Source organism: Microtus pennsylvanicus, chromosome 16 (genome assembly GCF_037038515.1).
Source record: "Microtus pennsylvanicus isolate mMicPen1 chromosome 16, mMicPen1.hap1, whole genome shotgun sequence".
Classification (NCBI taxonomy): Eukaryota; Metazoa; Chordata; class Mammalia; order Rodentia; family Cricetidae; genus Microtus; species Microtus pennsylvanicus.
The window spans coordinates 36,125,549-36,137,500 of NC_134594.1; the positions used below are offsets into that span (position 1 = coordinate 36,125,549).

Consider the following 11,952-nt stretch of genomic DNA (forward strand, 5'->3'; position numbering starts at 1 on the left):
GGCTATTGTAGCACACACCAAGTATGACGTCGTCCAAGCTGCGTGCGCTGCCTGGCTCCCGCATGCTGGCCTTGCCCTTTCCCCTGCGTCTACACACGAGCTGTCGGGAGCCTTGATGTATTTGTAAACGGGTTGTGCTCCTGCTCCTCTCACAGGCTTTGTCCCTTGCCTAGAGTGTGTTCTAGGGTGTGTTAGGCACACTCTAATCTGGTTTCATCTGATTTAAACAAAAGCCTTAGCTCCTAGCCCAGAACCTTCTTCCATACAGAAACTCCTCCAGACTACTCAGGCCGTACACAATCCGTGATGGCTATGAACTTTGAAAACCTCCTCCTCTGCCTTTTTAGCTCCCCTCAGTTTGTGAAGAATTGGTGTCAGTGTGGGTTTGGAGTGGTGTGGTTCCTCCTCAGATTGTCAGCTCCCTGAGAGCAGGGACACTGTCTGGTTTGTTAGTGAATGTATCCATTGTGCCTAGCACAGTGTATGTACAAAACTTTCCTTCCTTTCTTTTTAAAATGTATATAAAATAAAAAGTAATTGGAATAACCTGTTTGGAACATAAATGACAATTCAAATAAGACCCCAAAAGGGTTGGTGGGCTGCATGCCTTCTGGCTTAGAAATCTTGTATTTACTATGTACCTTAAGGAGACCACCGGGCACTCACGTATCTTCCTTTTGGGTTTTATAATGGTCTGATGGGGAGCCATTCACATATGGAAGTCCAAGAGTTGTTTTTTTTTAAATTTATTTATTTATTAAAGATTTCTGTCTCTTCCCCGCCACCACCTCCCATTTCCCTCCCCCTCTCCCAATTAAGTCCCCCACCCCAGCCCGAAAAGCAATCAGGGTTCCCTGTCCTATGGGAAGTCCAAGGAACCCCCACCACCATCCAGGTCTAGTAAGTTGAGCATCCAAACTGCTTAGGCTCCCACAAAGCCAGTGCGTGCAGTAGGATCAGAAACCCATTGCCATTGTTCTTGAGTTCTCAGTAGTCCTCATTGTCTGCTATGTTCAGAGTGTCCGGTTTTATCCCAGGCTTTTCCAGACCCAGGCCACATGGGATGTACTCACTCATATTTGGTTTCTAGCCATAAACCAAGGACATTGAGCTTATAATTAGTGAACCTAGAGAAGCTAAATAAGGAGAACCCAAAGAAAAACATATAGGCATCCTCCTGAATATTAACCTTCAGCAAGCAATGAAAGGAGACAGAGACCCAAATTGGAGCACAGGACTGAAATCTCAAGGTCCAATTCAGGAGCATAAGGAGAGAGAGCATGAGCAAGGAACTCAGGACCGCGAGGGGTGCACCCACACACTGAGACAATGGGGATGTTCCACTGGGAACTCACCAAGACCAAGAGTTGTTTTTGTGATTTTAAGGCTCTGGGAGTGAGCCCAGACCTGGGGCCGTGCCTGTGCTAAGCTAGTGTGAGGAGCAGCCCCAAGTCCCAAGCTTTGGGCCATACAATCTGTGGAGATTAGAGACAGCTCACGGGTAGAGTTCATCCCTTTGTAGTATCGGCAAGGACAGAGTTCACAAGCCACCTAAGAACTGCTCCAGCCTACCCACCTGCTAGCTGTGAGTGCTGGATGGTGTCGTGTAGCCTCTTAACATTGTACCCATCTGACAAACTAAGCACAAGCCAGAGTTTTCATGGGAGGTGTGGCACCCATAACTGCTCAGCCCAGAAGGGACACCCACTACAGACCAAACCGTTGCACTGAAATCCAACTTCGTGAGCCAATGAGTTTTCCCTTTCCCTCCCTCCCTGCCTCCCTCCCTCCCTCCGTCCCTCCCTCCCTCCCTCCCTCCTTCCCTACATCCCTCCCTTTGTCCTTCTGAGACAAGGTTTTGCTACATAGCTTTGACTAGCTTGGAACTTACTATGTAGACTGTATTGGGCTCTTAATCAGATTTCTGCTGGGAATAAAGGTGGGTGCCATCACACCCCAAGAACCAATGGGTTTTTATTGGTACTACAGGAGCAGGAATGACTCGAAAGTGGTGCCATTACACATATGAACTCAGGCTGTGGCAACATACATGGCCTGCACAGAATCAAGCCAGAGGAGGGAAAATGTACATCCGCTCCTACCAAGAGCCAAGAAGCTGTCTGCAGTTGGTACCTGCTGGCAAAGGACAAACTAGTTTTCTCTAATGGAGTCTCACTGGGGATATTAGCCACACTTCAGGGTTGGTTAACACAGAATGAACTCATTAGTATTTTTGTAGACTTTTTGTCTGATTTTGTTTTGTTTAGACATTCTTTGCCTATTATTGGTCTTTTGCTTGTATATTCTGGGTTCTGATCCCCCCACCTGTATTCCATTTGTTTGCTTGTTTGTGTGAGGGTCTGTAGTAGGAGGCTGCTTGTTTTCTGGTTACTGAGACCCGAAAGAGTCACAGAAACTCTATTAATTACAGCACTGCTTGGCCAATGACTTAGACATGTTCCTGGCTAACTCTTATATCTTAAATCAACCCATTTCTATTTATGTATCACTACAAGGCTGTGGCCAACTGGTAAGCATCTCTTTCAGCAGCTACATGACGTCTCTTTGGCTTCGCCTACTTTCCCTCTCTATCTCTGAATTTTCTGCCTGGCTATATTCTGCCTTGCCATAGGCACAATGTAGTTTCTTTATTAACCAATGGTAATAAAACGTTCATCCCATATCACCTCTCCTTTTCTGTCTAAATAAAAAGGAAGGTTTTAACTTTAATATAGTAAAATTACATATAACAAAACAGTTATCAAGCAATTATAGTTAAAATATTTATATCTAATTTATCTTTTATCAAAACTTAGGAAAAATATAATTATCTATTCTTCAACTCCATCAAAGACTCCAGAAGGATATATTACCTAAGTAAACAGGAAGTGCATTGTAAGCAACTTTCAAAACTCTAGAATTGACAGAGTCATCTCACTGCCTGGACATTCACCCAAAGTTCTGTAACATTGGGGCATCCATCTCCAGCCTATAGATCCACAGTTATCTGGCAGACTTTCCCATGAAGCAGGAAATTTCAAAGACAGTTCAGCCTATATTGGCAGTTTGTCCTCTGTGTCCCGCAGAATGTCTAGAAGACTCTTTCATGTGGCAGGAAGCCTGAAGGACTGTCTCACCTTCTTTAGGCAACTTCAAGGGTACAGTGAAATGACCAAACTAGAATGCTCCATACATAGGTATCAAGAAAGGTTATTGGACATCAGACTGCCCAGACTATCTCTTGGGGATGGAACAGACAGAAAGGAGCAGAATTTCAGAAAACGAGGATTTTATATAACATCAGGGTGTGGATTTTTGAGTGTATACAGGCTGAACTGGGAGCTAGGTGCCCTTGCCCAAGGTGGTTGACCTTGAGGCAGGTTAATAGAGGATCCTGGTAAGCAGAAACCTGTTTTAGGAGTTTCCTGGGGGATGCTGGATTTAGGCTTCTATTTACCCAGTCAGAGTCCCTCTGCTCAGGACATTGTCACTGCTGTTTTGGGGTATCCGATTTGGACCTAACTTTTGAAAAGAGGAAAGGGTCATGGAGTTGGTTGGATGGGGTGGTAGGGAGGATATGGGGTCTGCAGCAGGGGAAAAGTGTGATCAGAATAGATTGAAAAGAGATTTGAGTGGGTTGCATTATCCAAAGGCCCACCCTACACAGCCAAGGACTTACAAAGTTGCTTTCTTGAAAGTCTGCACAGGTTCCCGGTAGCCAGCTCAGCAGTCCAGAGAGGTCTGCAGCTCTGGAGTTCTGCCAGCCTGCAGGTAGCTCCACAGCCTCCAGCCTGGAGGTCCAGAGAGGTCTGCAGCCCTGGAGTTCTGTCAGCCTGCAGGTAGCTCCACAGTCCAGAGAGATCTGCAGCCTGGAGCCCTGCACAGCCTGCAGGTAGCTCCACAGCCTCCAGCCTGGAGTTCTGTCAGCCTGCAGGTAGCTCCACAGTCCAGAGAGATCTGCAGCCTGGAGCCCTGCACAGCCTGCAGGTAGCTCCACAGCCTCCAGCCTGGAGGTCCAGAGAGGTCTGCAGCCCGGAGCCCTGCACAGCCTGCAGGTAGCTCCACAGCCTCCAGCCTGGAGGTCCAGAGAGGTCTGAAGCCTGGGAGTTCTGTCAGCCTGCAGGTAGCTCTGCAGCCCAGAAAGATCTGCAGCCCGGAGCCCTGCACAGCCTGCAGGTAGCTCCACAGCCTCCAGCCTGGAGTTCTGCACAGCCTGCAGGTAGCTCCACAGTCCAGAGAGATCTGCAGCCTGGAGCCCTGCACAGCCTGCAGGGAGCTCCACAGTCCAGAGAGGTCTGTACTTGGCAGGTAGTTCAGTAATTTAGGGAGGGGGTCTTCCGTAATCCAGTAAATCTCAGCTTTCTCAGACAGCGGGTCTGCTTCCTGAGTTTCAGAAGTTCCTCTCCTGGAGGGAATGTTTCAAAAGAAACTTATACATAATAACAGCATGCCTAAAGTAGAATTTTAAGTAGCCCACCAAACTGAGCTCAAGGCTTTGTTTGTTTCAATTCACTGAACCCACAGAGAGTCCTATTTCCAACTTGAATTAGAATAAAGGCTCTTTGCTTTTACATACAGGACTCGGTCTCCTTGTTGGTTTTTCGGGGACTCAGCGAACTTGGCATAACATTCAGCATGTGGTCTTCAGAGCTCAGGGAAGAATTTTATGCTGAGGATTACCAAGACTTAATTTGCATTTTAGGACAACTGGAAGCAGTAGGAAGGGAGGGAATCATTGTTAGAGGGAACAGATTTGGAGGCAGGGGCATGGTTACTAGGTTGTGGAGGCAGGGAAATGGTTAATAGGTTGTGGAGGCAGGGGCATGGTTAATAGGTTGTGGAGGCAGGGGGATGGTTACTAGGTTGTGGAGGCAGGGGGATAGTTAATAGGTTGTGGAGGCAGGGGGATAGTTAATAGGTTGTGGAGGCAGGGGCATGGTTACTAGGTTGTGGAGGCAGGGGCATGGTTACTAGGTTGTGGAGGCAGGGGCATGGCTAAGGATACTGGACAGATGATAGTTCACGTACTTCAGCAGGGGCAGGATGGAACAGGGAGAGATCCTGACTATGGCTGGGAGGTCTAACTGAAGGTGTGTCCATTTGGGGAGGTGAGGTGGGAAAGAAAGGCTCAAATGAAGGTCACCTTCCAGATTTCTGGCTTGAACAGAAGGTGCTGTCCTCGAACCAGTGAGACCACAGGATGGAGCTGCAGTTTGGGAGGCAAATGGGTTCAGCACTGGTTTCATGGAGCTTGCAGTAAGCAGCCAAGGCACTTAGAGAAGTTATCGCGTTGAGTGGACGTGACGGGCAGGGTCCCAAGGGGGACAAAGTTAGTGTTTGGGAACGTCGGGGAGGCAGTGAGCTGATCCAGTCAGAGATCAAGGTAGGCGAAGGGATGAAAAGGTCACAGTCCTAAGGGCAGGAGGTTGGAAAACAGGAAGCAGAGCAATCTATAGAAGCCAAAGAACTAGCTGAAGCTAGTAAGAAGGGAAAAACAGCACAGAAAAGTCAAACATGGGCTGATGGAATTCGTTCATTGTAACTGGCAGGTCATTAGTGTGTTCTTGAAGCAACTGGGGAATGGGGAGCGGGGATAGGCAGCGGCAGCCAGAGAGAATGATTTAGATTATGGTATCAGGGTAGAGTTTGGACAGAAAGTGTAGCCTACCCCTGTAAGAAACAAGGCCATAAAAAGGAAGACACAGGAGCCTTCACCGTGGCTGCATTGCTTGACGGGCTAACGCTTTCTAAGGTCTTTTTCCTAATGTGTTCTTCTGCTTGCGGAGTGGCGCAGTCTCAGATGCTGCAATTCTTTAATTTCCTGGAAGTGGCACTTTTTGCTTCGTGTTTGTGATTTAAGCACCATAAAAATGCCCAGCTACAGCTTGCTTCGAGAGAGCCGTAAGTTCTGCTTCTGCGCATGGGATTCTTCATGAAGCCATTACCTTTGAAGCAGTTTGGTACTTTAGCATACAACAAGCCCATAACAAACCCCCATGCTGGGAAATTGAAAACCTTAAGAGATTTGGCTTGCTGATAGGAAAGTAAAAGGCGAGAACCCACAAGTTTACAAGCCCAGGTTGTGCTCAATTGCAAGTGATTTTTTTCTCCCAGGAATTTCCTCGTTTTGTTGTCTTCGGAATACAGATTACAAAGCAACACTGAGACTATGTGTAGGTAGTTTGTATCCTCGGTTTTTTTGGAATAGAAACTGGTGGGCATCATGCTGTGAGTCTGAAATGTCCCCCCAGAAGCTAATACACTCTTGTGGGTGCTGGGCCCCAGCGGATGCCCTATTTTGAGATATTTTGGAAACTTCGAAAGGCGGGATCCACAGTAAGTAGGTGTTGGTTGAGACAGGAGGAGGGGCGTGGTCTTTGGAGGCTCCCTTACCCCTTCGCTCACTTTTGGTTGCACCCTCTGCTTCCTGGCAGGCTGTGACATGAACTGCCCTGCTCCAGTATGCCCTCCCTGTCACGAGGGACGGAAGCTTCCACAGCTTGAGCCAATAAATGGCACCTCTGAGGAAGGAGTGAAGGAAAGAACAGAAGACCTGGGATAAACTGCAACTCCGGACTGCAAGGCGGGGGTCGGAGTTGGCATTGAATGGCACAGCATAGGAATACCACACGCGTGAAGAGTTCGAAGACAGAAGTTGAGGTCTTCACGTGAATCTAGTAAAACAGAACAGGTGCCGGCAAAGAGCTCAGAGCATGCCCTGGTGACGTTGGTCACATCAGCAGGGCCTCCCCCTCACTTGAGGTGCTCCTCACCCCTGCTCACTACTAGAGGCATGTGTTCTCATTTTAAGGTCTCACTGGCTGTTCACACAGCTGGTTTAAGTCTGAACTCTCCCTCTCAAGCTGAGTCCCGTTCCCTTCTTCCATCTGCCCTCCCTTGGCACTACGGAGTGTCTGCTTTGTGTTGGTTGTTGTCTGTCTTTTTGTTTCCCCAGAGAGACTCTCAAATCCCAGGCTGGATTCGAACTTATTATACAGCTGAGGATGACCCGGAGGTTCTGGTCTTCCTGCCTCTAACTCCTAAGTGAGGGTGTTAGGGTTACAAGCACATGCCCAGTTTATGTGGTGCTGGGGAGAGACCCAGGTGGTCATGCAGAAGAGGCAAATAGCCTACCAACTGAGCCACATCTCTGGTAATTCTTGTGATACTTGAAGCTCATAGTGGTTTTTTTGTTTCTCTTCCCATGATGTCAAAGCCACTGTTTTATTTCTTTTTATGCTTTCCAGTGTATTTTAAACATTTTAATTCTATCCATGCCACCTTCATTCTGCCCATTGTCTGGGCACTTAGATCCCTGCTATGGTCTCCTGATATTCATCATTCCCATTTTCCTCCTCTGCGTTCTCAGCATCTTCTTGCTTCCTCTCTGCTTCGGTTGGAATGTTGTGTCCTACGGATTGAAAAGCTGTGTTCTATGGATTGAAAACAGAGTCTTGGGGGAAGGAAAGAGACCCAAGATGAAAAAGACGTGTGTCAACTCCAAGGTGGCGTCAGCAGTCAAGAATGCTGCGAGGGCAGCTGGAGGAACCGGAGTCCTTCATCTGTGGGAAGGGAAAGCTGACATTTGGAGAAGGTCCTCTCTGGATACAGAGCGGGAGAGAGCAGGCTCAGGAAAACGGTGGTGGGGGATGGAATTCTCACTTTTAGTAGCATAGTGAAGTTGAGGGTGAAGCAGTATGTGGGGAAGGCTCGTAGTGGGGCTGGCAGACCAGCCTGGGGGCGCTGGGCATTTCTCTATGGAGCATCTATGGCAGAAATGGGGGAAAGGGATGTGTCAAAAGTAATTTCTTTTCTTTGAGGCATTTCTCATGTATTCCTGGCTGGCCTCGAACTTGATGTTAAAGGGGATCTTGAACTCCCAATCCTCCTAGGCCCAATGCCTGGAATCGCAGGCTTGCTCCATGGTGTCCAGTGTGGTGCTGAGGAAAAAACTCAGGGCTCTGTGCTTATTAGGCAAGCATTATACCAACTGAGCTGTATCTCCAGCCCCCAGATACTTTAAATGTGTGTGTGCGTGCGCGCGCGTGCGTGTGTGCGTGCCTGTGTACGACACATATGTGTAAATACATGGAGATCAGAGGACAACCTCAGCTATTGGTCCTCATTTTCCGCCTTCTTTTTCACAGACTGTTTAACGCTGTGTCTTAGTTAGGGTTGCCATGGCGGTGAAAAGACATCCTGACCACAGCAACTCTTATAAAGGAAAAATGTTTAATTAGGATAGCTTACATTTTCAGAGGTTTAGTCCATTATCATCATGGTGCGACATGGTGGCCTGCAGGCAGACATGGCGCTGGAAAAGTATCCATCCCAGTGACTTTCAGGCAACAGGAAGTTGTCTGTCTCACTGGGCGTGGCTTGAGTCTCCGCAGAGACTCACTTCTACAACAAGACCACGCCTCCTCCAACAAGGTCAGACCTTCTAGCACCACTGCCTTTGGGGACCATTTTTTCAAATTACCACATTGTACGTGATAGGCTCTCTGGCCTTTAATCTCCCAGATTCTCTGCTTACCACTGCACCGCAGGAACGCTGGAATTACAGAACGGTGCTAAGGCCTCTGCCTTTACTTAGCTTTCGGGAAATCTGAACTCAGGTCCGCACAACCTGGTCAGCACACGCTTGACCCACTGAGGCGGCTCGGAAGACCCTCGGAAATACTGTTTTTAAACAAAGCTGCAAGTGCTGGGAGGATGGCTTTGAAGGGAAGAAAAACCAATTTAAGAGACCTGGCAGGACTCTGGCTGTGACTAATTTTCCTGAGATTGCTCTGCTCAGGTGCAGTTCCCCACACCTTGAGACGCCACGCTTCTGTTGGCTTTGGAAGTCTCCACTGCCGCGCTTCAGCTGGCTCTTCCAGCCAAGTCTCTAACTCCCTGTTGGGAGTCAACTGATGATCTTGGACAGGTTGGATTTACTCATCAGGATTGCATTTCCTCTTTTTTTTGCTGCTTGGGAGATTATTTAGACTGAAATCACATTTGACTTTCATTATATGCACAGCCCCTTCTCAGCTGGGGTGCTCCCGCCCGCCCCCTGAAAACCTTGGTGTCACGGGTCTCTGATAATGAACAGCTGACAGGGCTCTCTGTCGCTGCCTCCACGGTTAATTAGAGTTCGCACGTTACTTGCATGTATTTACATTTTGTTTCTCCCATGGCTTATCTATCTCCCCCTGAAGGACCGGGGTCATGATCAGCAGTCTTGGTGGCCACGGTCATTTTCATCCATTATAGCTCTAATTATGGTCTTTTCAGCGTGATACTTGCTGACCTTCAATTTTACTTTTAACCTGTTCAAACCACTGGACCGACTGCAGAAGGTGTCTAGGAGCCAAGAGCTAAGGGACTTGAGGGTCCTGGGTTTCCCTGCAGAGCCAGGCACACTCAGGAGGGACATTTGGCCTTGCTTTCCTTGTGTCAGGGGTTGTCCCTAATCATGAAGGACATGTAGAACACACGGCTGTGTTCGAGGATTTGCAGCTTCATCGCAATGAGAGCAGACTGATTTGATTCTAGTGTCTGGAGACATGATTCCAGGAAAACCAAGGATGTGGGGTCAACTAAGACATTTCTCACTGCACAGGTAAGACAAATATGGATGTTTGCACTTTTCTGTTAGGTAGGTAAACAATCTTGGCAGAAACAAAGCCAGCTCTACAGTTGACAGCAAGCATAAGGGTTAACCAGGGCTTCACGGCAGGAAAACGTTTCCTGGGGGGTGAACACGCTCTTGAGATGAAGGCAGTGAGTACTGAGATTTCTAGGGGAGGGTTCTTCCTGCCCATAGGGGTGGAACGATTGTGGACGTTAGATAGTAGTCTGCTGTGACGTGGGATGGCTTTCACTGGGGCCCTGCTGCTCTAATTCTGCAGGGATGTGGTCATGTATAAATGTAAGCAGTGAGAACTGGAACTGTTAGGTTGGCGGAATCTTCCCTATGCGCTGTGCAAAGAGAGAGAGAGAGAGAGAGAGAGAGAGAGAGAGAGAGAGAGAGAGAGAGAGAGAGAGAGAGAACATGTGAAAAGAATAAACAGTTTTAAGCTCTCTCTGTTATTCTAGAAACATTTGCCCATGGAAAAGAGCCTACGTGCTAATTAGAAAGCATCCTTGCCTGTTCATTAGACCAATTAACCTGAGAAATTCTTCGAAGCAACACTTAATCTTGAGCTAATTATTGGTGGCCTTGAAAGCAATAAGCTGTACTTTCAGAATGAAACTTCGGACTTCAGACACACGCGTGGTCTCATACAGACATTCCCCGTAATTAGAGTGGTATCGTAAAGGGAGGTTGGTTTTTATGAAAACGATTTGTTCACCCCTTCCTGGAGAGACTGTAATAAATTATTAGATGAGGGAGGTCTTAGGGGGATTGTGTTGTTTAAAATAAAGGTTTTTTTGTATGTGTGTGTGTGTGTCGAGGCTATTGATTTATTTTTTACTATTTAAGTCCTTAAATAATTGAAAAGAATTAATTCATAGGCAAGGCTGAGAGTGAGAGTAATACATTATCTATGTGTGTGAAATTATCAGAGAAGAAAACTAATGTGTTATGTGAACTGTGTAAAAACTAAAAATTAGAAAATGGAAATTGTATGTGTGTGTGTGTGTGTGTGTGTGTGTGTGTGTATGTGTTGTCGTGAATGGAAGCATTATACTGGAATAAAAATAAGAGACACCTTCTTCAGGCAAATCCCGGGCTCCATATCTTCCACCTTACCTGGAGGATCGTTTCCTGAGGGAGCCGCTGTTAAGCGATGTAATGAAAAAAAAGCACAGAAGGCAGACTCCATGATCTGTCAGTAGCCAACCAGGGGAACGAGCCGGATGAGCGACGGGGATAGGCTGTGCTGTTGAACACTTGGACAGTCCTAGGCTTGACATGTAGGCTCACATCCTTCAAGGGTCCCTGCCTTGCATGCAGCCTTTCTTCAATTATGATCTGGGTGAATGGTCTCCAGCGGGTGAACTTGCCAAAAACCTAATGTGTGTGTGTGTGTGTGTGTGTGTGTGTGTGTGTGTATTTTGGCAAAAACCAGGCCAATAGCACCACTTCTCAGGGCTGCTGAGGCTTAGATGTCCTGCCTGATTACACCGTAAGGGCTTCACTCTCTCCACCCTCCACTCCCTCATTCGCTCAGCTTCTGTCTCCTGAGCAGTGCTCTGCAGGGCCCTTCTGTAGAGACCGGTGCTGGGAGTCAGCAGTAGGACGAGGTCCTTCTCCTGTGAGAACCTGTGTACCAATGGGAAAAGATGCATCAGAAATGAGTCAATGAGTGAACAAGCCCAGGTGTTCAGAAATCCTCCACAGACCATAGGTCAGGGAAGGAAGAGAGTGGTTAGGTTATGGCGAGAGACCAGCAGGAGCTGGGGCCGGGGATGCAGCAGAGGCTTCTGGGATGCAGCCTTTTGAATTGAGACTGCAATGGCAATATATCAATGTCTGGTCACCTTTGCTTTGGTATCTTTCTCAATAGTCTTATTTTTAAACCTCTCACCATTTCTATTAAGCCCTTCCTACCAGCACCCCTGTAGGAAGGTTTCTGCTCCTCTCCCACTAACCAGCTCCGTTCCGGGTCCAGCTCTCTCTTTCCAGACTTCATCCTGGCAGTGCCCAGATCTGCCTAACCCTAGGTGCCCCTTCCACAACACCGGTGGGATGCTCACCAACCTTCATCTGTCTCAGCTTCTGGAGGAGTTGGGCTCTGTTGTTGCCCCGTGATAGGAAGTACAGGATGGGATTGAGGCAGCTGCTCATGCTGGCCAGGGGTCTGCTGATCTTGTAGGCTAAGCTGGCTACCGACAGGAGTTCGCAGTCCCGCGAGTTCCGGAAGCGGGTGACGAAGTAGAAGAATCGGGCAATGTGATAGGGCACAAAACAGAGGGCGAAGAGGCTGCACACCAGCAGGATGGTCCGAATGGACTTGGCAC

The 11,952-nt window shown here is 47.9% G+C and overlaps 1 pseudogene; it reads right to left on the minus strand.

Annotated features, from left to right (window-relative positions):
• Positions 1-11,620: 11,620 nt before the first annotated feature.
• LOC142836427 (uncharacterized) overlaps positions 11,621-11,952 on the minus strand; it is a 67,969-nt pseudogene continuing 67,637 nt past the window's right edge.